General features: G+C 40.6%; 1 protein-coding gene across 1 annotated transcript in view; it reads left to right on the top strand.

The window, feature by feature from the left end:
* Positions 1-23,457, top strand: part of cadm4 (cell adhesion molecule 4) — a 242,084-nt gene that overhangs the window by 22,669 nt on the left and 195,958 nt on the right. The window lies entirely within an intron of this gene.

Below are 23,457 nucleotides of genomic sequence, written 5' to 3'. Positions count from 1 at the left end.
TCTTCACTCAAGAGGTAGCAATGATTTTCTTTGTGCCGCAGCTTACCCTCTCAACAGTGAATCAGATCTCTGTGAAAGAACATTGTTTTTCACGCTATTACAGCTGAATGGAGTGGAAGGGAAATCAGGTGTGCATCACTGCTCCGACCAGTCAGAATGCAACGCGAGCTTCTGAGCCACTTTGGCGGAGCCGTATTTACATTTTACCCAGTGTCTGCGTCTGTGTGACACGCGTTCAATTACGTGCTGTTTCTGTCCTGTGTAAACAGCTCGGCGGCGTAATGTGATTCACTGTAATAAAGGCATCTGGAGGGAGAGAGGGCGACAGAGATGGATCGAGCAACGCAGTCACAGTCTCATCTGTGTGCTGTTAGTTCAGCCTGGGTTATCAGTCTCATGATTATTTCCCCCTGTGTTGGGACTCTACTCGTAAAGCAACGAGGAGAGTCCCCGATTGTTTGTGTTAGTTAAACGATGCTAATGGTGGTTAATTATTTAGTAAAGAGCTCCATTACCAGCCCTGCACCTGTGCCACACACCCAGAAACTTGTGCTCTGGTTATGTGTCTGTATATTGGCATTTCTATGATCAGAATAGCATAATAACTATAGAATTTAGTCGTATACTGGAAGAGTTAAAGCAGCTGGTGCCAATCCCAGCTGACATATAGTGAAAGGCAGGGTACACGTGAGAGTGGATGGTTGTTTGCAAGATTTGAACCCTAATTTAATGCTGCATAGCTCCATTGAAAACAAATGCACATGGCCAGGAAATAGAAAGGGAGGGGGGGGAGCATCAGAGGTGAATCATTGCAACAGTGAAGATAAAGCAGGAGACAATGGATGGATGTTACAGCTCTGCTTTAAACCAAGGGTCTCAAACGTCCAGTCAGTCACGTGTATATATATACACATATATATACATGTGTGTGTATATATATATATATATATATATATATATATATATATATATATATATATATATATATTATAAAAGAAAACTCTTTTAAAAGATACACAACAAAACATTTCAATTATTTCGGACTGTTTTATTGCCCGGCCTGACCTTCAGATGTTTTCGCAAGAGCTTCAGGGAGCAAGTGACAAAAAGCTAAAGGTGTGTGAATATCTACAAAAGCAGAAATAACGCTGTGCCAGAATGATTAACCCCTTCACATAATGTTTGTTCACTCAGTCATCTAATAATGTTTGCCTGTAAATCCCTGTTTGACCTCATTTGGACTTGTTTTGTCTTCAGTCTGGCGCTGACAACATCCTCCCAGGCTCCTTTTTTTTTATTTCCCAAAATTGCACACATCCATTCCACACTGATAACACTGCGAGATATAACAGCCTCTAAATGGCAAATAATGTCATTCAGAATAATGTGGGTGAACACATGAACCAATCTCGACACCAAAGAATGAAGAATAAATGGGTGAATTATGCCAGAATATGTCTGGAACATTTCACACAAACACAATGTAACACACGGTGCTTTATTTAATAGACTGTACATCTCTCTGCACATCCCAACATTAAACTATGACAAATAAAGGACTCAATAAATACATGGACCTGAAAAAATGCCTTTATAAATCTCATAAAAAAGCAATGAGGAAAAAAACACAGAGGTTGGATTTAAAAAGGCCAAATAGCAAGAAGAATTCAGAGTTGTGAAATAAGACCGTAATAGAAAATGGTGATTAAAAAAAATAAATGGAAATGCTTAATGCCAGAAATTAAACTGAGGATGTAAAAAAAAAAATAATCTTGAAAACAATAAGAGCAGAAAAACCAAATTGTAAAAATAAATAGACATACAAAAAAAAAAAAAGCCAGACGAGGTGTTAAATTGTTTTTTAAAATGAGAAATATTCCGTGCTGCACTCAGGTCTTTAGGGAGACGTGGACCATAGTAATAAAAGGAAGCAACGCCATGTTATTTCCTTTTGTGGGTTTATTTGAAAAGTCACCATTTTAAGATCTGGATGTTGCAGTAAATTCAAGAAAAAAACCAAAAACAACCCAGCGTCCTTTATAAAGATCAGCATAGAAACCTATGGCCACATTGTTTCATTTCATTCCCAATCAGCTCCAGATCAGAGTTGTTGCTTCACTTTCATAATTACAAGTGCATGTGGCTTTCATGTAAATAATAATTACCCTGAATAGCAATGTTCTTAACAATGTTACAAAGTGCTGAAAAGTCCAATCAAATCAATGGTGGAGGAAAGGAAAGAAGGAGAGGAAGCGGAGAAACAAAGGGCAATATAAGAACAAATCAGAATGATGAATGGGATTCTTAATCTCAGTGTATACAGGCATCTTTCCTCTTGCCTCTGTGACACACACTCCTCCTGCATCGGTAAGCAAAATGGATTCTGATAACGTTTGTTTTCACTCATGTCACGTTGCCACGTGTGAGATACTAGCTGACCCCTTTATTGGGTACACCTGTTGAAATCACTGCTTGTTAACACAAATATCTAATCAGCCAATCACGTGGCTGCATTGAGTCACGTAGACATGGTCAGGAGGACTTGCAGTAGTTCAAACTGAGCATCAGAATGAGGAAGAACAAGGTGATTGCAGTGATTTTTGAACATTGCATGGTTGTTGGTTTACAGAAATGACTGATCTGATGGGATTCTCACACACACCACCGTCAGAGTGGACCGCACGACACCACCGGACACATACTGATGAGACACATTGGAAATGTGAAGTGGCGATCGGATTTCTCTGTCTGATTTACCTCGGCTTGATAAAGTGAACTTAGTCTTTGCCTCACTGGTGAGTCACACATGTTGTCGTGAGAATGAGTGGAAAGTTTGCTCTGTTGCTGGTCTTCATTAGTTTTGAAGCAGTTGTCATAGAAATGTGAGACAGCAGAGACGTGCAGGTAAAGTGTGCAGAGGCGTTACTGTGTCGGCTGGAGAGAGACAGAGAGAGAGAGAGACGACTTGAGACCTGCTATTTACATTCATCTCAGGGAATCTAACAAGTGGATAGTTCACACCATTACGACGTGTCTCCATTGGCCACTTGGGATCTACGCTCTGTATGCAAATACACGTGTGCCATGTGTTATCATGTATCTCAGAACATGTTGAAACATGAGAAAGAGAATCATTCAGCGCTGGTCAATGACAACGTGTCTTCAAATGAAATGACACCACACTTCGACAGTGAAAAATACTGCAAAGATATGTTGAAACCCAATTTAAGAACATATTCAAATCAAGCAGAATTATTGTGTTGAGCCTTAAGTTAAAGTCGGTGGTCCTTACTCGTTCAGTTAAGAACAGGAATCTTTCCTCTCGCCCTTGAATTTATTTAAAAATGTTCATGAAAAAAGAAAAACACAGAATGAGTCACACTTTCTCCTGCATTGTCCTCACTGTGATGATTTAAAAACTGAAATATTCTGGCGCTCTGATGACGACAGAATGGAGCAGATGTTTAAGTTTAATCTACACAAGTTGGTTATCTTTGTTTCTAAAGCCTGAAAGAAAATGCCCAGAAGGTTTAGTGTTGTCCTGGACTTGTGTTTTACTCCGGCTTGTTGCTGGTCTGTATGTGAGTCTTTTAAGCAGATTTGGGCTGGGCATATTCTTTATGCACGACACCATAATAAAATCAATGAATCACAAAAAAAATCTATTATTATTATGATTTTCGTTCATGAAATGAAGGGGAGTTGAGAAATGGGATGGAAGGGAAGGAAAGGGCGACGAGAGGACAAGAAAAACTGTGATTGAGAAGTTTAAACTGTGATTGAGAAGTTTAAACTGTGATTGAGAAGATTAAACTGTGATTGAGGAAGTTTAAACTGTGATTGAGAAGTTTAAACTGTGATTGAGAAGTTTAAACTGTGATTCAGAAGTTTAAACTGTGATTGAGAAGATTAAACTGTGATTGAGAAGTTTAAACTGTGATTCAGAAGTTTAAACTGTGATTGAGAAGTTTAAACTGTGATTGAGAAGATTAAACTGTGATTGAGAAGTTTAAACTGTGATTGAGAAGTTTAAACTGTGATTGAGAAGTTTAAACTGTGATTCAGAAGTTTAAACTGTGATTGAGAAGATTAAACTGTGATTGAGAAGTTTAAACTGTGATTCAGAAGTTTAAACTGTGATTGAGAAGATTAAACTGTGATTGAGAAGTTTAAACTGTGATTGAGAAGATTAAACTGTGATTGAGAAGTTTAAACTGTGATTGAGAAGTTTAAACTGTGATTGAGAAGTTTAAACTGTTTAAACTGTGATTGAGAAGTTTAAACTGTGATTGAGAAGTTTAAACTGTGATTGAGGAAGTTTAAACTGTGATTGAGAAGTTTAAACTGTGATTGAGAAGTTTAAACTGTGATTGAGGAAGTTTAAACTGTGATTGATAAGTTTAAACTGATTGAGGAAGTTTAAACTGTGATTGAGAAGTTTAAACTGTGATTGAGAAGATTAAACTGTGATTGAGAAGATTAAACTGTGATTGAGAAGTTTAAACTGTGATTGAGAAGATTAAACTGTGATTGAGAAGTTTAAACTGTGATTGAGAAGTTTAAACTGTGATTGAGAAGTTTAAACTGTGGAGGGCAACATTGCACCTTTCAGGGTACAGCCTGTCGGAAATGATCATTATTAATATTAGAAGAAGAAGAAGCTGCATCAGTTTTGCTGTAGCATCTGTGATCAGGTGATAGAGCAGAGGTCACTGATTGGCGTACCTGGATCCCTGCACCTAAGTGTGACGCAAAACATTGCAAGTCTGGTAGCTTTTTCTCGACAGAGCTCCCCCTACAGTTTCGGAGTAGATATTTTTATGACACCACCGTAGACATCCATCCATCCATTTTCTACCTCTTTAACGCTCCCCCATCCCTTCCCCTCTCCTGGCCAACTACATTTCTTTTCACCTGAGCCACGTCCACATGGGTCGGCATCTGTTTTGCACCCTTCTGTGTTTTTCAGTTCTTGCCATTCAAAAATAGCCGGTCTGATGTTCCCTCTCTGGAGTGCTCTGCATGTGGCATCGAGTTCTCTCTGTACACGTGTTCTTGTCGTTGGAATTGTGGTGAAACATCGTGAACACAGTCACAAAGTTCCACTTCCCTTTCTTGTTAAATTAGGGATGAATCAGTATGTATCGCAGTATTATTTGAAGCGCATCAGTTATCACCGAAAACTGTAAATACCTCGGCATTATTCACCTCCTGGAACGCACAAACACAAAGGGAGAACGAGCATACCTTAATCAGTGGGAATCAGATGACATATTTTTGCCTGAGCAGCTTGACTTTTTCATTGAGTGTATTAATGTTTTTCAAGTGTGTGTGTGTGTGTGTGGGTCTAATCCGTGTGTGTGTGTGAGCCTGCGACTTGTGTTTGTTGCCAGTTCTGTTTTTGAAGGAGTACAAAGAGCCCACGGTGAGAGTGAAAGCTCAGCCTCCAGTGCTCTAGGCCTCTGATGGAGAGATTAGCAGGGAGAGCGGTGAAATAAAGAGTGTTAATTAAAAGCAGAGAGTGGGGTGTGAGAAAAATCAGGTGCGAGAGATAACACAGAGTCAGAGAGCTGAATAAAAAAATGATTTTCCTGCCCACACACACACATGCAGAAAAAAACCCATTTTAACCCAAGAAGATAGAGGTTGTGGAATGAAATGAGGAAGTTAGTGATGTGGAAAGTGTGCTAGAAAGGGAGCATTGCTGAGTAGGAGGCAATGGGAAGAAAGGATTAATTGAATCTGATTTCACTTCTGCTGTTTGTATCTGCCAGTTGTTTACGTTATGTTTTGACTTAAATCTAAAAGGTGGGCTGGTGAGTGGGTTCTTGTTGTGTAAGAATTCTGCAAATCCCTGCGTTGGATAAGACCTGAGCCATGATTTGTTTACCGAAATTCTTTTTTTCCCTTTCTTTGAAAAAGAAAAAGCAAATATTCCCACACTGTTGAGATGAATATGCCCGGTTCTGTGGGTGAAATCTCAATGATGTTATCCATCGAACCCCCGGGCCACACTGGATGCAAAAGTGCCGTGAAGCGGTACAGTGGGGCCCAGAAGCACAGCACGCATGTTAATCAATCGCACTGTCTGCACTGAGTGAAGCGCTGAATGCTGAAGTGCCGCAAAGCTCCACGGAGCCTCGCCTCTCAGTCCCCTGAGTTCTGTTTTTCACCACTTTTTGCACGTTCTGTGAGTGAATCAGCCCAGAAAACTCACTCAAATTTCTTCGTGTTAGTTTTCAAAATGTGTTTTTTATAGACTGGATTTGTGAGGCACTTTCCCATGATATAGTTCTACTCGGTCCTCATGTGAGCAGGGTCGTCATACAGTAGCATGTCTGTGCAGAACCGCCGTGATGTCGTTTTACATGTGTCCAGCTCTCTCCGGATCCAAACCCAGAAACAGCAGCCATGTACGCTCGCTGTAACGCTCTTGTGTGGTTTTCAAATGGATTTGATTCAGGTGTTGCGCTCTTCCAGTGTCTGTTCGCCAGAGCAGGCAACAGATATATTAGTATAGTATAATAAAGTACCAGATACTCCCTATCCCTACTGGTAAGACAGGTAAGCAGAGTCGAGCCGAGCCGAGTAGTGCTAGAACTGTATAATGGAAAAGCAGTACTTCATCCTTCATGTAGCTGTGAATGATCTGCTTTCCTAACAATGTCGTGGAAACGCGACAAACAAATAAAAATGGCTGGTCAGTTCCATATCTGTGTGATATTCCAGAGTGGGAGGACGACATGAGGAAGTGACCTCAGCAATCCCAGAGACGCTGGCAGGAGCCCTGGAAAGTCCTTCCAAGAATGCGTTCACAGTTCCGTCAGCGTCCAGTAAGCTCTAGTACCAGAGCTGGTCCTAGAATATCTGGGGTACAGGGTGTTAATCTTACGCCAGGCTGTACCCATATCTCAAGGTGGCATAAAGGAAATTTGGCAATTCCTTATTCCATTTCATTCATTAATGCAACCGTCCACACCAGGCCAAAGCACAGAATAATAAAAATGTACTCAAGTAGGCAATATAACCTAATTTTAATGGCACAATTATATCAACTGTTACTTGGGACACCAACTCAGACACCAACGACACTGAATCATGACAGAGTCGACAACTCTCTGATAATCTGTAGGTTTATTTTCAACACATTCAATGAACAGACATATTGACACTTTGGTGGCCTCCTCAAATGTAATGCTTTCAGCCACAGTGAGTGTCCTTGTTCTTCAGAGGAGGATGATCAAAATATTCTTGTTCCATTTAGGCCTTTCGCCTTAACTAACTGCCATGATAGCAACCCCTGACTGCACACTTGATACCTGTTTTCTAGAAGCAATATTATCCGTCAAAGTTGCTGTCCTGCCTGATGTGTTAAAATGCCTGGAAATGTCAAACCGGAAGTCACCCACAAAAATAATGGACATCTACGTATATATATATATATATGTATATATATATATATATATATATATATAATATAAATGGCCACACTCAACCACCTCATCCTCCATCCATATATAAATAGTATCTGTGCTATTTTTCAATATACTCATTCAATTTACTGAGAAAGTAAGGTTAGTCATTTAAGGTTAGAGCATGACTCATCACTTCTGGCACGGAACGGCTCACGTGTGTGATCTTGACTCATCATGATGCTTTGAGGTGCTTGGCAGTTTGGGCATTAAATCACCAATCCTATAACGCTCGCTGGACCATGACTGGATCTTCAAAGTACCAGTTTGAAGGCGGTAAAATAGGCAGAATTGAAGGAAAGTAATGGTTGTGTGTTTTTGATGGTCCATTCTGTCCTGGACATTAAATAGCATTTGCAGTTGTGGTCCAAGTGGCTGAATGATTTACAAAAAATAATAATAAACCTGAAAAATCTAGAGCTGGGAAAACTTTCACAAAGTATGTGTGAAAAGGGCAGTATAACCTTGTTTAAACAACAAATTTGGGTTTTTTGTTTTTTTTTGCTCTGGCAGAAGTTTTCAGTCGTCTCCATGGTGACTAACCACACACTGTCCTCTATTTACCCTTGTTCTGGATGGATTTGATGAAGTTGTTGGATTATTTGTGTGCTAATGTTTCGTAAAGCTAACATTTCTGCTGCTGCGATGTGTCCTTGGGCAAGACACTTAACCCCACGCTGCTCCTGATGTCTGTGCTGGCAGTGTGTGAGTGGGTAAGTGCTGTATGAATGGGTGAATGGCAAAACTGCAATGTAAAGTCATCAAGGCTAGAAAAGGGCGATATAAATGCAGCCCATTTACCGTCCCTACGACAGTGTTGTCAGCGTAACAAGAATCCCACAGGTGTGTGACAGGAGAAGAAAGTGTTGAGCAGCTCTTTTTTTCCTGCCCATTTCTGTAGTTTGACACATTTAAGTGTCGATGGAGGATAAACAGGTGCTGAACAGTTTGATTTACTGTTGATTTAAGGCACGAGATTCACGATTTGACCGGTGCCATGTTTTACAACCTGGAAAATCACAGACATTTCCAACAACTAGGCTCTAATTGGACAATTCCAGCTGTCAATCACACTGGTGTCCACACACTTGATCTATTTTGTCTATTTTGCTCTAAATGGTAACAAGAATGTACATAATCTGCTAGTGGAGAAGAACTGAAATGAGACACACACACACACACACACGCCGGGCACAGGAGCTGTGGGCAGCACTTATCTGTTCCCGGGTAGCCTTGCTCAGGGGCACCCTAGTTCTTAACCCATCCCAGGATCTGAACCAGTGATCCCCAGTTACAAGCCCAACTCCTTTTCTCTTGGCCATAAACTGCCCCTATCATATCACTGACAGCAACATCTTACTCCTCAGGTGGAGGTTTCTCGTGTGTCATAAAGTCAGTGGCCAGTATCAGGATCAAACCCACACAACTAAGTAACACCAAGTAAACAGAACTCCATTCCACTCAAAGAGAACTGTGTTTGAATGGAAGTTTATGGGAGATGGAAGCATAGACTTCCACTCAATCACAGTCCCTTTGAAACTTGCAGAGTCGCCCCCTGGTGGCTTTTCCTTATATTCCTACTTCCTTGCTGGCCTCAACGACCCAACTGGATGACTGTGTTGATGTTTTATAAGAGTATAAATCAGGCTTAAGAGACATGAAAAAGGATTAATAGAGTCAGATTTTAATCCCGCAGGCAATATTAAGATGAGTAATATTTGGGGGTTACCAGTGGTGGGTGGGAAAATGTTTGAAAGGCAACATGAAGGGGGGAAGTGGAGTATGGGGGGGGGGATTACATCTGTAAATCTTTTTAATGACGCCTCTCCTCAACATTAGAGGGCAGCCAGGAGGCCAAACAAACAGTATGTAATTAGAGCAGGGAATGGGAAATAGAGATGGCGAGAGTGGCGGGGCAAGGGGAAGTCATTTGATAAAGTAGAGGATTGGAACAGGAGACCTTTGGACAATAATGGTTATGGCTCTCATTATATGCTGCTGCTGTTAAGAAATGAGGCCTGACAAGGTCCGTGAAACCACTGAGGAGGAAGAGGAGGACGACGAGGAGGACGAGGAGGAAGATGATGGAGCTGCGGGCAGAAACAGCAGTGACGGTTCTAAGGAGCTGAATTGATGATGATGATGCTTTCATGTAAGATACTGTACCTTCTTCCTGGGTGGATGGTAATGATGACAATGGTGATGAAGATAATGAGGATTATGATTATGACAGTTGGAATTATGATTATGACAGTTGGAATTATGATTACAGTAATGGAGATGATGATAAATGTGATGGAGGGTGTCATGGTTGACAGCGCTCTCAGCTCTGCTAATTATCCATCCATCCCATTTCTAAACACACTTAACCCGTGCAGCGTCATGGGAGGACTGACGTGTATCCCAGCATGCATTAGGCGGGGGGCGGGGGTTGCAATATTATGACATACCCTCAATTTTTGCACCCTCGGACTTCACAAATCATCAGAACTCCATGTCTTTGCTACATTAAAGGGCAATGGAGCCTATACAATGCTGTCATGGGTGCTAATTATTGTAAGCTAAACATATTCAAAAACAAAAAGAAATAAAAAGTTCTCAGCTGTTCTTGGAGAAGTAGGCGTGTTCGTTCACTCAAGTTGTAGAACTTCAAAATAAAAGCACTTTGCCAGGACATGGATCGAACAAGAAGTGAAGAGATGTGCATATACATGTGTCAGTCAGTCATCATCTACCGCTTTATCCTCCGCCAGAGGGTCGCGGGGGGTGCTGTCCCAATCTCAGCTACATCGGGCGATAGGCGGGGTACACCCTGGACAGTTCGCCAGTCCATCCACAGATAGAGACAAACAACCATTCACTCTCACACTCACTCCTATGGTCAATTTAGAGTGTCCAATTTACCTAATCCCCACATTGCATGTTTTTGGACTGTGGGAGGAAGCCGGAGAACCCGGAGAGAACCCACGCACACACGGGGAGAACAAACTCCATGCAGAAAAGCCCTTGTTCCAACCGGGGCTCGAACCTGGGTCTTCTCGCTGCAAGGCGAGAGTGCTAACCACTCACACACCACCGTGTGGCCCAATATACATATGTATATATATGTATATATATGTATATGTATATATACAGTATATAAACATATGTATGCATATATATGTATTATATGTATGTATATATGTATATATATAAATTAATTACAAAATAAATTAAAAAGCATCTGTGAAAGTGTACATTTTCTTTTGTTAGAGAAACATTTAAATAATACAAACAGTAACGGTTGTCTTGAGTTACATTACATTACATTAGTTACTATTGCTCCATCGTTTACTACATGTATGACCAGCCAAACTCACCTGGGAAGAGAAGAATGAGGGTTTTTGCAGTCAGAAAGGACAGCTTGTAATCTAGCAGCTGCGATGGATGTACGGGAAACAGTTGTGGTATACATTGGGGATTTAAAGTGTGACTAAACTCCTAAACCACCACCATCAGGTGTAATCCAGTGTATATGTGTATCTTGTAATGTTATTTGTAGATTTAGGTGTAGAGTGTAAAGTATTGTATTTATACAAAAGCATTGGCTTACATTTCACCTCTCTCTGGTCAAACACCAGCAATTGCATTCAGATGTTCCCCATGGCTTCCTCTGCTCTGCACCCCACCCTCCTCCTCCTCCTCAGCCTCAGAATGTATGTGGATTATTTCCCATCACTTGTTTAGACTGTAACAATAGCAGTCTTTCAGCAGCTGTGGCCATGAGACAGATGGTTTACTCACAGGTTTCAGTTGATTTGTCCAAATATTGTTAGATTTGTGATGATTTCGTATTTCAAGGACAAATAATACATCATTGTAACAAAATCATGTCAGTGGGTTTTTGTGCTATAAAAAAGTATCACAGTGTATTATAAAAATGAGGAAGATAACTAATATGGGCTTTTCCATGGCTGATGTATAAAACCAGAGCAGTAATAGATCTGATCAAACATAACAATGCACTAATGATAAATTACATTTGAGTGAATTCCAGCATAACGCTGTTTTGTCACCATATTGCCGGTGTCTTAATTGCACAGCAGCCTCATTTAACAGAAGTGACTACTTTAAAGTGTCTGCATGCAAATTGCTTTCATTTCCAGAGGTCACAGGTCATCCTATCAGACACGAGGGCGGTTCTCTCTCTCACTTGACAACGACAACGATGCTGTTGAATGAAGTGTTTCTATCTTTGCCAGAGAATCAACACTGATCTAATGAAAATGAACTGGTGCCTTCGCTGTCGTCACGGACGAGCCTTTGTCACTTCTGCTCGACCTCCATAACTGACATGATGATGATGATGATGATGATGATGATGATGATGCCGAGACGGCTGCTGTGCACAGAAGACGGCTTGTTTATGCTTGAATACAAATGAAGAAGGTCAGGAGGAGGGGAAAAAAGAGAGAAAAATATAGCCTTACTGTAGGTGCAGCGGATGCTGGCTGAGCAGTGAATGAATGGGTGATGGACAGGCGGATGAGACGGAGCTATAGGTGGAGGAGTGTAGCGCACACTGTTGTGTTCACCCAGCTGATGCACAGGTGTACTGTGCTCCATTTGTGTGTGTGTGGGGGAGGACTGTGGATGTGCTCCATTTGTGTGTGTGTGTGTGTGGGGAGGAGGACTGTGGATGTGTTTAGCAGAGTGGAGAAGATGTAAGGATTTGTTCTGGGAGGGAAAATAGATGAAGAAGAGAGCTGATGAAAGTGTGTGCCCCTGTGACTCCAGGCATGTCTGAGAGTGATTACTCTCTGGCTATGTATCTACATAGACCTCTCATTTGCACCACACACACACACACACACACACACTCACTCTTCTAAATCCACCACATAAATCCAACCCAGAGCCACAGGGTAGGAAGGAAAAGCACCTCAGAGTCACAAAATCCGTCTCTCGCTGCTTCCATTTTTTTTCTTCCTCCATCTTCCCTCATCCCCCTCTCTCCCCTCAAATCCTCATCTCCATATTCATAGACAGAGGGGCTCTTTAAGAGGTGCTGCTATCTGCGGCACCTCTTGTTTTGTGGCTCTCCACATGGAGAAAAAGCCATTCCCTGTTCCCGTCAAGCATGGAAGTATACGAGCGTGGGCATTTATGTGTTTTTTTTTGCGCTGGCACGTCAGCGCTGCACGCGTCGATGCTCGGATGGAAGAGTTGCGTCGTCAGGCAGTTTTCACAGTCTTATAGGTGGAGCACGGGCCAATTGTTGGATCCAAAAACCTCATTTCCACTTTCACGATCAAACTTCTCATAAAAAAAAAAAGTACACCACAGCAGCGCTAGAAGAAGTGGGGAAATAAAGCGACACAGCATTAATGGAAGAGCCGAAAAGAAAACAAAAGTAGATTTTTACAGTGTAAAACTTTGTTTTTAAAAGATTTCATGAATGCTAAAATTAATATTTAGCAGTAATTAGTGTTTTTTTTATTTTCAAATTGAAAAGTTCAAATCTTATTATTATTATTTTACAGCTTGGCAAAGCATGATTGATGGCTCCCTGTTGGCTGATGGATTATTTGTTCATGCAGATGTTTTCTGAGCACTTTTTTTTGATGTGGATGGCAGTGAATGGCATTAAATAGATTTAATAAAATGTCACAAAACAGCGAGAGAGAGAGACAGAGAGAGAGAAAAGCAAAATGCTAGTGTGACCTTTAAAAGACAGAAACCACAGAAAGAAGCTGCTTTTAAATGTATGAGGCTTTTGAGTGGAATTAACATGCAAATTTTAAACACAAATTTAATTCCATAAATGCTAATGAAACACAGATAAATGCCACTTACGGACGTGCAAGTATTAGGAATTGCACTGTATATTGGAATATGAGTTTTTCTATGGTCAACGCTGATGCCAATCTTTAAATCTTTATAAATTATTGCATATTTTTGGCAGTTTTTATCTTTTATTTTTTCCTCCTTTTGATAAATTATAACAATGAAGATTGCTTAACTTAAATAAGCATTTTTTGCAGTATCTACAATCTGCATCATTTGTGTTTGCACAGCAATGCACTTATGTATTATAAATAAAGATAAATGTAGAAATGCATGAATAGATTTATATTTAGTATATAGAGGTGGGAGAAATCATCTTTTTTCTGATGCCTCACAATTCTGTCTTAAAGTCGAACACTTAACCACCCTAACCCTAAAATTAAATGATTTTGAAACAGCCATAATCGGAAAAATAAATTAAGAAACTCTGCTTGAATCAACTTCATGTTGAAAGTACAGTTCAACACACCTTAACCAATAAACTGATTAAACATCACATGGCCTTAATGCACGAGCAAGAACTATCGCTCAGGTGTAATTGGATTCAGAGCTGACGTGTGGAAACATTTTGGCTTTTTTGAAGTACGGGGAAGAAGCGAGCTTGACAGAACCAACACTACATGTACGCTGTGTGAAACCAAATTAAAATACTTCAGCAGCAACATGTCACATTACCACCCGGAGGTGGAGGTGATAACGAATCTTCCACCAAACTGAGAAAACATGAAGCTCATCACAAACTCTGTTGCTGTTTTCACTGGAAAGGTTTGAGATTTTTGTTTCTTTCCTTGGTTTCCAGTGAAAAAAGGTTGTTCCATGTTTTAATAAATGCCAACGGCAGTAAATACACAGTTTTTACACCTTTAACAAAAACAAATGCAATTATATAATTGCTTTAGAATTGTAATTGAGTCATTACGTACCAAAATATTCACCTAATATTGTATATCTTATTTTATTGCTCATTCTAATCTTATTTTGTAACTTTTTACTTGTCTATACCCATATCTGCTGCGGTAACAAGTGAATAATGTCAAATCTAATCTAATGTGATCTAAATCAGACATTACCTACATAAAATGGATCATTAAAAAAATGAACATCATCAAACTTTTTTCGCCTCTTGTCTAATCAGCCCTTGGCTTGTTGTCCCAGACTCCTCCCCCTTTAATAAAACCTTGTGTTTCTCTCTCCGCCGCTTGGACTGGGTGTGAGCAAGCACCAGCTGTTTCCACAGCTGCAACTGGTGTGAAATGAATGACCAGACCGGGTGAGGGAGACTGTTCCCCACTCTCCCTCACTTAGCTCTCAGCCCACGTCTTGGCATTTACCAAAATCACGCATTGGGCAGAGTTTCAGTAGAGGGGGGTTTAGTTTAGTTTGGTCAAATACCGACCCCCATGAATCGGTCTTCTTGGTAAGAAAAAGTAGTTGCAGTTGATGTAACATTGCCATCACAACAACGTTGTATCTGCGGCGGCATGATGCAACACCAGCGCTTTCTCTAATTAAGAATGAATGAACACGTGAAACGCTAGAGAGCAAATCCACAGAGTTTTGAGCCCGAGGGATGAGGAGACGTTAGAGACAGTGAGAGAATGTGACTCAAACAGAGGGGGTGTGCGGTGGAGGGAGGCGCTGGCACTCACAATGAAACTGTACAAGTTTCGGGGAGGTGGTGAAGAGTCCACAGTTTCCCTTGCCTTCTTTCACCTAACCCCCCTCCCCTCCCTCCACCCTGTGTGTTTTCTTCCTCTCTCATCTTTGTTGCATCCATGATGCAACTGAGGGCAACGGCTGCTTTAGTCGCAGATTCGTCGGCTCATCAGCAGAAAAAGTACTGGCTGATGAAGGAGGTGAGGAAGGGTGGCGTACTCCTTACTCCTGTTTTTCTTCTCCCTGTTTCTGCCTCCCACTTTGTCCAGATTAAGTCCACCTCTGTGGGATCAAAGGCATGATGTTGCATTAATGGTACGTCACACGTTGAATCATGATCCCCACAAACACTTGCATGACTGGCTCGGAGTCGAGGCTTCACTGAGGCCAATGTTTGAAGCTTTTGCTCCTTAAGCCCTGAATCCCACTCAGATGTGGGCAGAACATTGGGTGGCTGTGGCTGCTGGAGGATGATTCATTCAATTACACTGCCAAACATGGATAAAAAGATGGATAGATAAAGTAATAGATGGAATTGATTATTTAACCCTGTCTCCTAAGATAATCCATTTACTCGGGCAAAAATGTTTTGAATGTCACCCTCAATTAGGTACATTTTGTAATTAACTTAATCGGGGAACTTTTTATATGAATAAAACTAATGAAAGTGGACGTGGACAATCTTTCCAATAGTCTGGAGCAAACCTCACCGCTAATGTGGCCTATAAAATGAGGCCAAAGCTGATTTAAAAGGAAAGACGGGATATTTTGACATTGATATTTCTTTTTAACCAATAATAACAATTATACCATAACCAAGTGTGTTTAGACTTCTCCTCGAGGTCTTTGTGCTGTAAATCCCACTTCCTGGAGTGCAAAAACAATACAAGTAAATGAAAGTCTATTAGGAATTAAGCCTCATTCACATCCAAAGCCCGTAGTAAATGAATTTTGATTAGTTTGAGTCACCTCAGGGAAGAGAAACAACAATGTTATCCATCATCATAGATGTAGTTCTAACTGCATTCACTAATAATACATGTGTGCTATCCGCATACGTTGTCCAGTATGCACTGTATATTGTTGTATATATATAGTATATTGTTTTGATTATGGATTGCTCACGTTGATTGTGCTCAATTTTGTTATCAATTTTCATTATCAAGACAATATATATGAATATATGACAACATACAGTCCTAGTGACTGAAAGAGACACAAAGGACAGTCCAACCATTCCAGGACCTTGTGATTTATAATGATCTCATTTGAGATAATTCTTTTTCACTTTAACATATATGTAACCTATCTGGGAAAATAATATTACGAATAATAATAAAAACATGTTATCATTATTATGATTATTATTATTAATAATAATCATAATAATAATAATAATAATAATAATAATAATATTATGAAAATAATAAAATAATGTTAATAATAATAATAATAATAATAATAATAATAATAACAACAACAACAACAACAATAATAATGATAATAATATTAGTTTCTGACTAAAATGTGAGGTAAATAGATGTTATTTGCAGTTGCAGTTGATCTTGATACTATAATGCACCACAACTGTTTTGGTTAGGATAGCACAGACATGGGAACACACGCTGCTGAAGTGGCTAGCATTATCGCCTTACTTCAAGAGGGTCACTGGTTTGAGTCCCAGTTTGACTGAGGGCCTTTCTGGGTTAAGTGGACACTCAAACAATGAAGTCATTGTTAAGACACTAACATAGAAAATTAATGGATGAATAATAACGACATGAAATTTCATATCTTGCCATATCTGTTCCACTTTGATGAAAATGCAACAGATTCCAACTCCCAGGGTTCCCATGGGTCATTGAAGTCCTGGAAAAATGTCAAGCCCATTGAAAGTTTTTTGAAAATGGCCCTAAATAGACATGGGTCATTGAAAGTGCTTGAATTTTGTGCAAGAAAGAAGTTAAGTTGATATTTAGGTAAATGTCTCCCTTGTATGTTACGACGCCACCTAGTGTTTCATGCCCTGCATTGCTTGATGTACGTAGACTTATGCAGAACAAACGTCGAGTCATAATTACCAGCGGTGTTGTGGACACTGTTGACGTCAAGCAAGAGAGAGCAAATGACGACGTGATGTTCTCTGTTTCACCAAAGAAAATGACAAAGACTGACTTTCACCAAGATCCCAAGGACGATCACTTGTCCAGATGCAGAGTGTGCTGCAAATCAATAAAAGTGGACGCCATGGGCGAAGCGGCACTAACAACTTAAGCTGTGTCAGCACATTCTGTCCTTGAATTCGAGGGAATCAGTCCTGGAAAGTCCTTGAATTTGATGTCAACCAAGGTGGGGAACAGTGAACCCCTCCTGTGACACATTTTGGTAACATTCCAACAATTTTTTGTGAACCTAAGAAGCGTTTTTGTAACATTAGCTCAACTTTGACCTAAATATTGTAGACGAAATAAGACGTGCACATCTTAAACATCTTATACGGAACACATAATGTCCTCTGAACAATGAATCGGTCCAGACAGAAGACTCCCCCTGTATAATTGGGAAATAAAACGTTCACGCGTTGCCGTTTTGAGTATCGATGGCACTCACAGTACAATTCTCTGCTGATGCTGGTGATCATTTTCACACATGTACCCACACAAGCATCAGCTGATATGTTGATAATGAATGTGTTTGTGGACAGTGTGTAACGATGTTTTTTGTCCGTCTCTAGTTTTATACAGTACGTGAGTGTGTGAGCATGTTTGGAGTCAACTCTCCAGAAGTGAAGTAGCAGAGTCTCATTTGTCATTAAGACGCACTCTGCAACATCACACACTCATCATTAAACACATGCAAGGATGCACGACAACCTAAACACACACACACACACACTTGCACAAACACTTTATCCTCATTTACTCCTCCTGCTTACACCTCCTTCTCCCCCCCTCCCCTCCCCTCCCTAATCTTCAGCATTCTCAGTGGACTGATTTTTCTCCCCTCTTTTCTCTCCATTCTTCTCATTTTTCACTCTCCCCTTGTTGATTTCCTCCTGCCTTGTTCTCTTTTCACACAGATCCCTCCCTGCCTGCCTGCTGTCCTTTCTCCTTCCACCTGCTCTCATTTCTCTCTCTCTCTGGCTTCTTGTCTCCTTCTCTGTCTGCTTGTGTATCACTGCACACTCTTGTAGTCAATTATCCCTTCTGTTAATGAGCAGATAAATCTAATTGCTCTCTCCTTCAGTGCCTGACGGCATCTCTCTCTGTCTCCCTCCCTCTCTGTCTCCCTCTCTCTCTCTCTCTGTCTCTGCCTTTCTAAAGCCTGTAGGACACACATCATTCCTTCCCTCTGTCACTTCAACCTTTCATATATACACTGCAGTAGCTCTTTACCTTTTTTGTTCATAAAGTTTCTTGTGTCCTCTTTGTTTGAGTATTTTCTCCTCTGATAGAAATCGCCCTTTCAGTGTTTTCTCTGCAGTGAGAGTTGTGGGGATAATGCTCCTGATCTCACTTCAAGGATCTGCATGAGGTTCATTTTGTTGCCTTATTTCTTCTGCGTACTACGCAGCCGTGTCCCTCCTGCTTCACTAACAATAGACTTGAAATTAGAGTCATCGGCACATGTTTATGTATATGAAATGTTGGCATCACAGCTGCTGTAATAACAGACATTACACAGAGGCAGGGAGCAGCATGGAGGATGGCTCTGAACCAGCCTACTGTACCACGCAGGGGTCAGCATGAATCATCGCTTGAAACAAAGATATCCAGGCACGCACGGTAACACAGAAGGACCCATATAATCTCAGACGTGCTGTACATTTACAGTATATAAAAGACTGACATTGTCTTCCAGTTGCAAATCAAACTCCTATTGTGAAAGCCTTGAGATTTGTGATGTGAGTTTTTGAAGCCTGTCGTTCACCTGCAACTGATACCAGCTGTTGGTCACACAGTGTCCACTCACATGTGCTTTATCCTCTATTTTCCTCTAAATGGGCGCATCATTTACAAAATCACCATCATTGTTCTGTTGAAGAAAAGCGTCAAGAAGCGATTGAGAGCAGCGAGTCCTCAGGAAAACTGACATTATAAATCACAGGAGAGGTAGAAACTCATTTTCTGAGTTCTTTTTGCAACTGGAACTAAATCTTCCACTTTTATATACAGTCTATGTGAATTGTCTTTCTACTGGTCAAAAAAATCCATTTAATCACAGATTGAAACTGGTTTTGGACCAGTGTGAATGTGTATATTCAGCTTTGATTGGCATGATTGGAGAACACAAACCTTCCTTGTCAACTTTGGCTTTAGTTTCCAGCGTAATGTTGTGTTACGTTTGTAGTCTTTGGAGGCTTAAGGTATAGCTGGTTAGGCAACAACACTTAATATGCAGTCAACATGGTGTATAATTAATAACAAGCTACAAAAAAACTTATTTTAATGAAGTCAACAGGGAAACATATCTAACCAGTGAGTTAAAACGTAGCCAACAATCGACATTACCAAGTCTTTGTCCCAAGATATTAGTCACTAAGCAAAACCATATCAATATCAAATTTTATTTTTTAATATCTTTTGTTTGGTATGGTCCCTGCTGATACCCTGCTGAAGAAATATGGGCATAAAGTAACAGCTAAAGACTGTGCTAACTCCATTACAGCCCTGCAGAGATCTCACAAATGCACCATCTATAGTTAGACAGTGTGCGTGTGTGTGTGTGTGTGTGTGTGTGTGCGATGGCAGATACAGGAGATTGCTGCAAGGATATTCTGCATTGCTAGGGGGGAAAAATAGTTCAGCACTTGGACTAAACAGAAGTGAGGCATAACACAAATCCCCTCCAGACATTCACATTTGGTGAAAAAGAAAAACATGTATAATGGAATAAAGTATGAAAGTGCATTGTGGGTACACAAAGAGCTGCGTGCACTTGCTGGCTCTCTGTTAATCACGACGCCAACAATGATCTTTAAGAGTTTCGGCGTGCCGTCACCACATTTTCAAAGCCAGGCACGTGTTTCATTACACACTGCAGTTGTTGCAGTTTTGGTGTTGGCACATTAGAATAGAACTGGCAAGGTACTTGGATTTATCTTACGCTCCGAGATGGAAGTGATATACATACCGTCCCCGGTCTTTGGAAAACCAACGGCTGTTAAAAATAATCCTTCATACGAGACCTGTGAGCGGATTCAGAAAGACACAAACACGTGAGGGAGAGAAGATGAGCACAGCACAGCAGCGCTGAACAATGTGTCTATAAATAATATCTAGAATACTTGGAAGGTGATGTCTGAAGAAGTTTACGGTATATCTCGATATAAAGCTGGACACAGGCTGCTTCTCTCGGCTCATTGAAAGTTGTATTTTCACATGTTCAGTGTTTGGACTTTATATGGGTTTGTTTTTATGGAAAAGATTTGTTCTCTGTGTTGTGAGTAAATAGACAAATCCTACACTTTTAACTTTACAGTGACTTTTTGTTTTCTTCAGTTAGACAGAAATCATGTTGCATTGGTATATGATTGTCTTGCAATATGGTGATTATCACAGAACCGTTGCATCATGTGATTCCCTTTAAATCCAGTTACAAATGTGATAATATCCAAAATCTCACGTTGTGATATTTTTTTTTTATAATATTATTTACTCAAACTGACACCAGACCAAAACAAAGGTAGAAAATTGTGTTTTCACATGCTGTAATTAATACATAAACATCAAAGCTCTCTCACTCACTCCCTGCAGAAGACGCATAAAACGCAGGAAAATCAAACGTGTCTCGACTCTCGCTTGCACACAAGAAACAAAAATCCACAAAGAGATGTAAAGCAGCACCACGTGTGCGCAGTGGGATGTGGAGGACAATAATAAATAAAAAAAAGAACATCACAACAACACATACATGCTGTACAAGGTCAGGTGGGAACACAAACAAAGAGAGCGACAAAGTGTCGCACGGTGAAGTCAAGCTGTGGTTTATTACAGCGACTGCACGTCCAGACAAAGTCAATCTGTGTGCAAGTGAAATGATATCAAAGCAAAACCTGGCTGCTCTTATCTAACATGTGTTACATGAGCGCTTGTGCATGTGCCAGAGAGACTGTGTGTGTGTGTGTGTGTACACGCAGGTCAGGTTTAGTTCATTTTCACCTCATCTACCTCACACTCATCATCCCCCGCTGCCCCAATCAGTGTCCCCGAGACAACCCGCGTCTCCAGCGGTGCCTCGAGTGCCAGGCTTGGTGATGAGCGGAAGCTTGGTGACTGTACACCTGCGTGCAGTGAAACAAACCAAAAGCAACACACAGACACACACAGGAAACGCACACTTCAGACATGCTTGAGTGTCTCGGTCGGCGCGACTCTTTTGTCATCGCAGCAAAGCCCTGTGGGAAGAGGCGCAGAGGGGGATAAGGATGGTTGGGTCATGATAAAAGAGGCAGTTAGGGCCTCATTTGAAGCCGCGCCTATTAACTACTGTCATCAAACAGAGTCGGCCAATCTTGGCCTCCGCCGCCCACAGCACAGGTCAATGGCAGTGCCTCTGGCTGCCTACATCAAACATGGCCGTTCTCTCTGAGTGGGCGGCCATGCTGGTGGAGCTGCCGTCCCGGGCTTTGAGACTCATTTACCACCTGCTGGCACTTTCACTGCCAAATTAGGAAGCATGTTGTTTCATCAGGAGCCTGCATGTGTGATGTTTGTTCAGTAAGGAGGAAAAACTTGAGGCTGATTACAGGCTGCAATCACAGCCTGGCCCTTTTCAGGGCGAGGCAGAGAGAAGCCGGAGTCGGAAATCTTCAAAGATTCTCTCTCTGTCTTTTATTGTGTGATAAAAAATAATGTTGGTTGGCCGATGGTAGATAAAACTGCATTGCACTGCATGGAATTCATCAGTTGTGCATTAATATTCCGAAAGGTCCAGATAGAGAGAATTTACTCAACCACAGGTTCACAGCTTCATAATGTTTAGCAAGTGTTATTGTTAAATGCAATAAATATAAAACTCATCGTATATGTTACTTTTAAATACATTGTCAAATGGGTTCGTACAGTGCTGCTTACGTCTGTATACATATATGTATATATATATATATATATATATGTATGTATATATATACCAAACAACAGCATCAAAACCTTAGCTATGAAAATTGTGTTGTCGTTTCAATATAAAAACAATTCATTTTTCAGCTCCACTTTAGATGCACATGAACTCAATCTTAAATTTAAGTGCTTGAATTATATATTATTGGAAAATATTAAAAATGGGGAAATTGATTTAGCAAGTTGAATTAGGTCAATCTTACTTTTGGTAAATTAAAACCAAAAGGAAAGTGGTGGCCGTGGATCAGTGGTAGATGCTTGTGAATGAATGAATGGCCAAACTAGTCATGTGAAGTAGATTTGAATGGTAATCAAATCTGCATCACGCCGTGTGAGGTTGATTTTCTTAAACATCAGCTCATACTTCCTTCCCTCTCTGATTGGCTGAATGGTGTCACATAACAATTTACAGCACATGCAATTAGTCTGCGTTTCCTGGACCTGTGGTGAAAATATAAATGCTCTGTCAATACATGGGAAGAATCTATGATTTATGGAAATGGGTCCAGATCTCCCAGGTTCTCCGGTTTCCTCCCATGGTCCAAGAACATGGAGTTTTTGGGTTTAAGTAAATTGAACTCTTCATGTATCGTAGGTGTGAATGTGAGAGTGGATGGTTGTTTGTCTCTATGTGGCCCTATTTAGGGTTCAGATTTAGATGGGAACATCTGTTTCTGGATTAGGACAACTCATGACGTCTATGCATGACAATGTAGAAATAGAACAATTCTACGTACTGTAGAAGAATAACGTCTCACAGCTCCTGGTTATTGTCCAAACCAGTTACCTTAAAAGCAACTGACACCACCACATTAGTGACCGCTCATCGTGGAAACAGCCACATTTCATTTCTGCTCTTCCGCAGGAAAGCCGTCAGAGGTGATTGATTCCATTGGAAGATACAGCTTGATTATATTGATCACCTGCCGTGCCTTGGGCAACATTTTCTCCACTAACAGTGAGATGAAATCTGCTGCAAACAGATCAAAGCCAATTTTATCCGAGCCAAGTCCTGTTTGTCTTGTGCGGAACAAGAAGCAACAGATTTGACAACAGGAACAGTGGAGGGTCTCCAAGGACAGAGGAGGCTTTGTGGATAATTTTCTTTTTTAGAATTCAATTTTGAGTTTCACTAAAGCAATTGCAGAACTTCTTCTTGTCACACATCATAAATGTGTGTAAAATAAAGGTCTAGTGCTGTGATTCTCAAACTTCTTATACCCAGAACCACCTGGGAAAATGTGGAGCTCTCAAAGTAACACCACTATCACCACCTCTTCCTCACATATACTTCACACGCCGTTATAGTGAAATTAGATGACTCTAATTATTATTTCATTTGTCATTATTTTTTATTGGTTTCATTTTCTACACACAGAATTCCT

Source organism: Solea solea, chromosome 13, assembly GCF_958295425.1.
Source record: "Solea solea chromosome 13, fSolSol10.1, whole genome shotgun sequence".
In the NCBI taxonomy this organism is placed as follows: Eukaryota; Metazoa; Chordata; class Actinopteri; order Pleuronectiformes; family Soleidae; genus Solea; species Solea solea.
The sequence above is the reverse complement of the archived record's forward strand: the minus strand, read 5'-3'. Positions and strand labels throughout refer to the sequence as shown.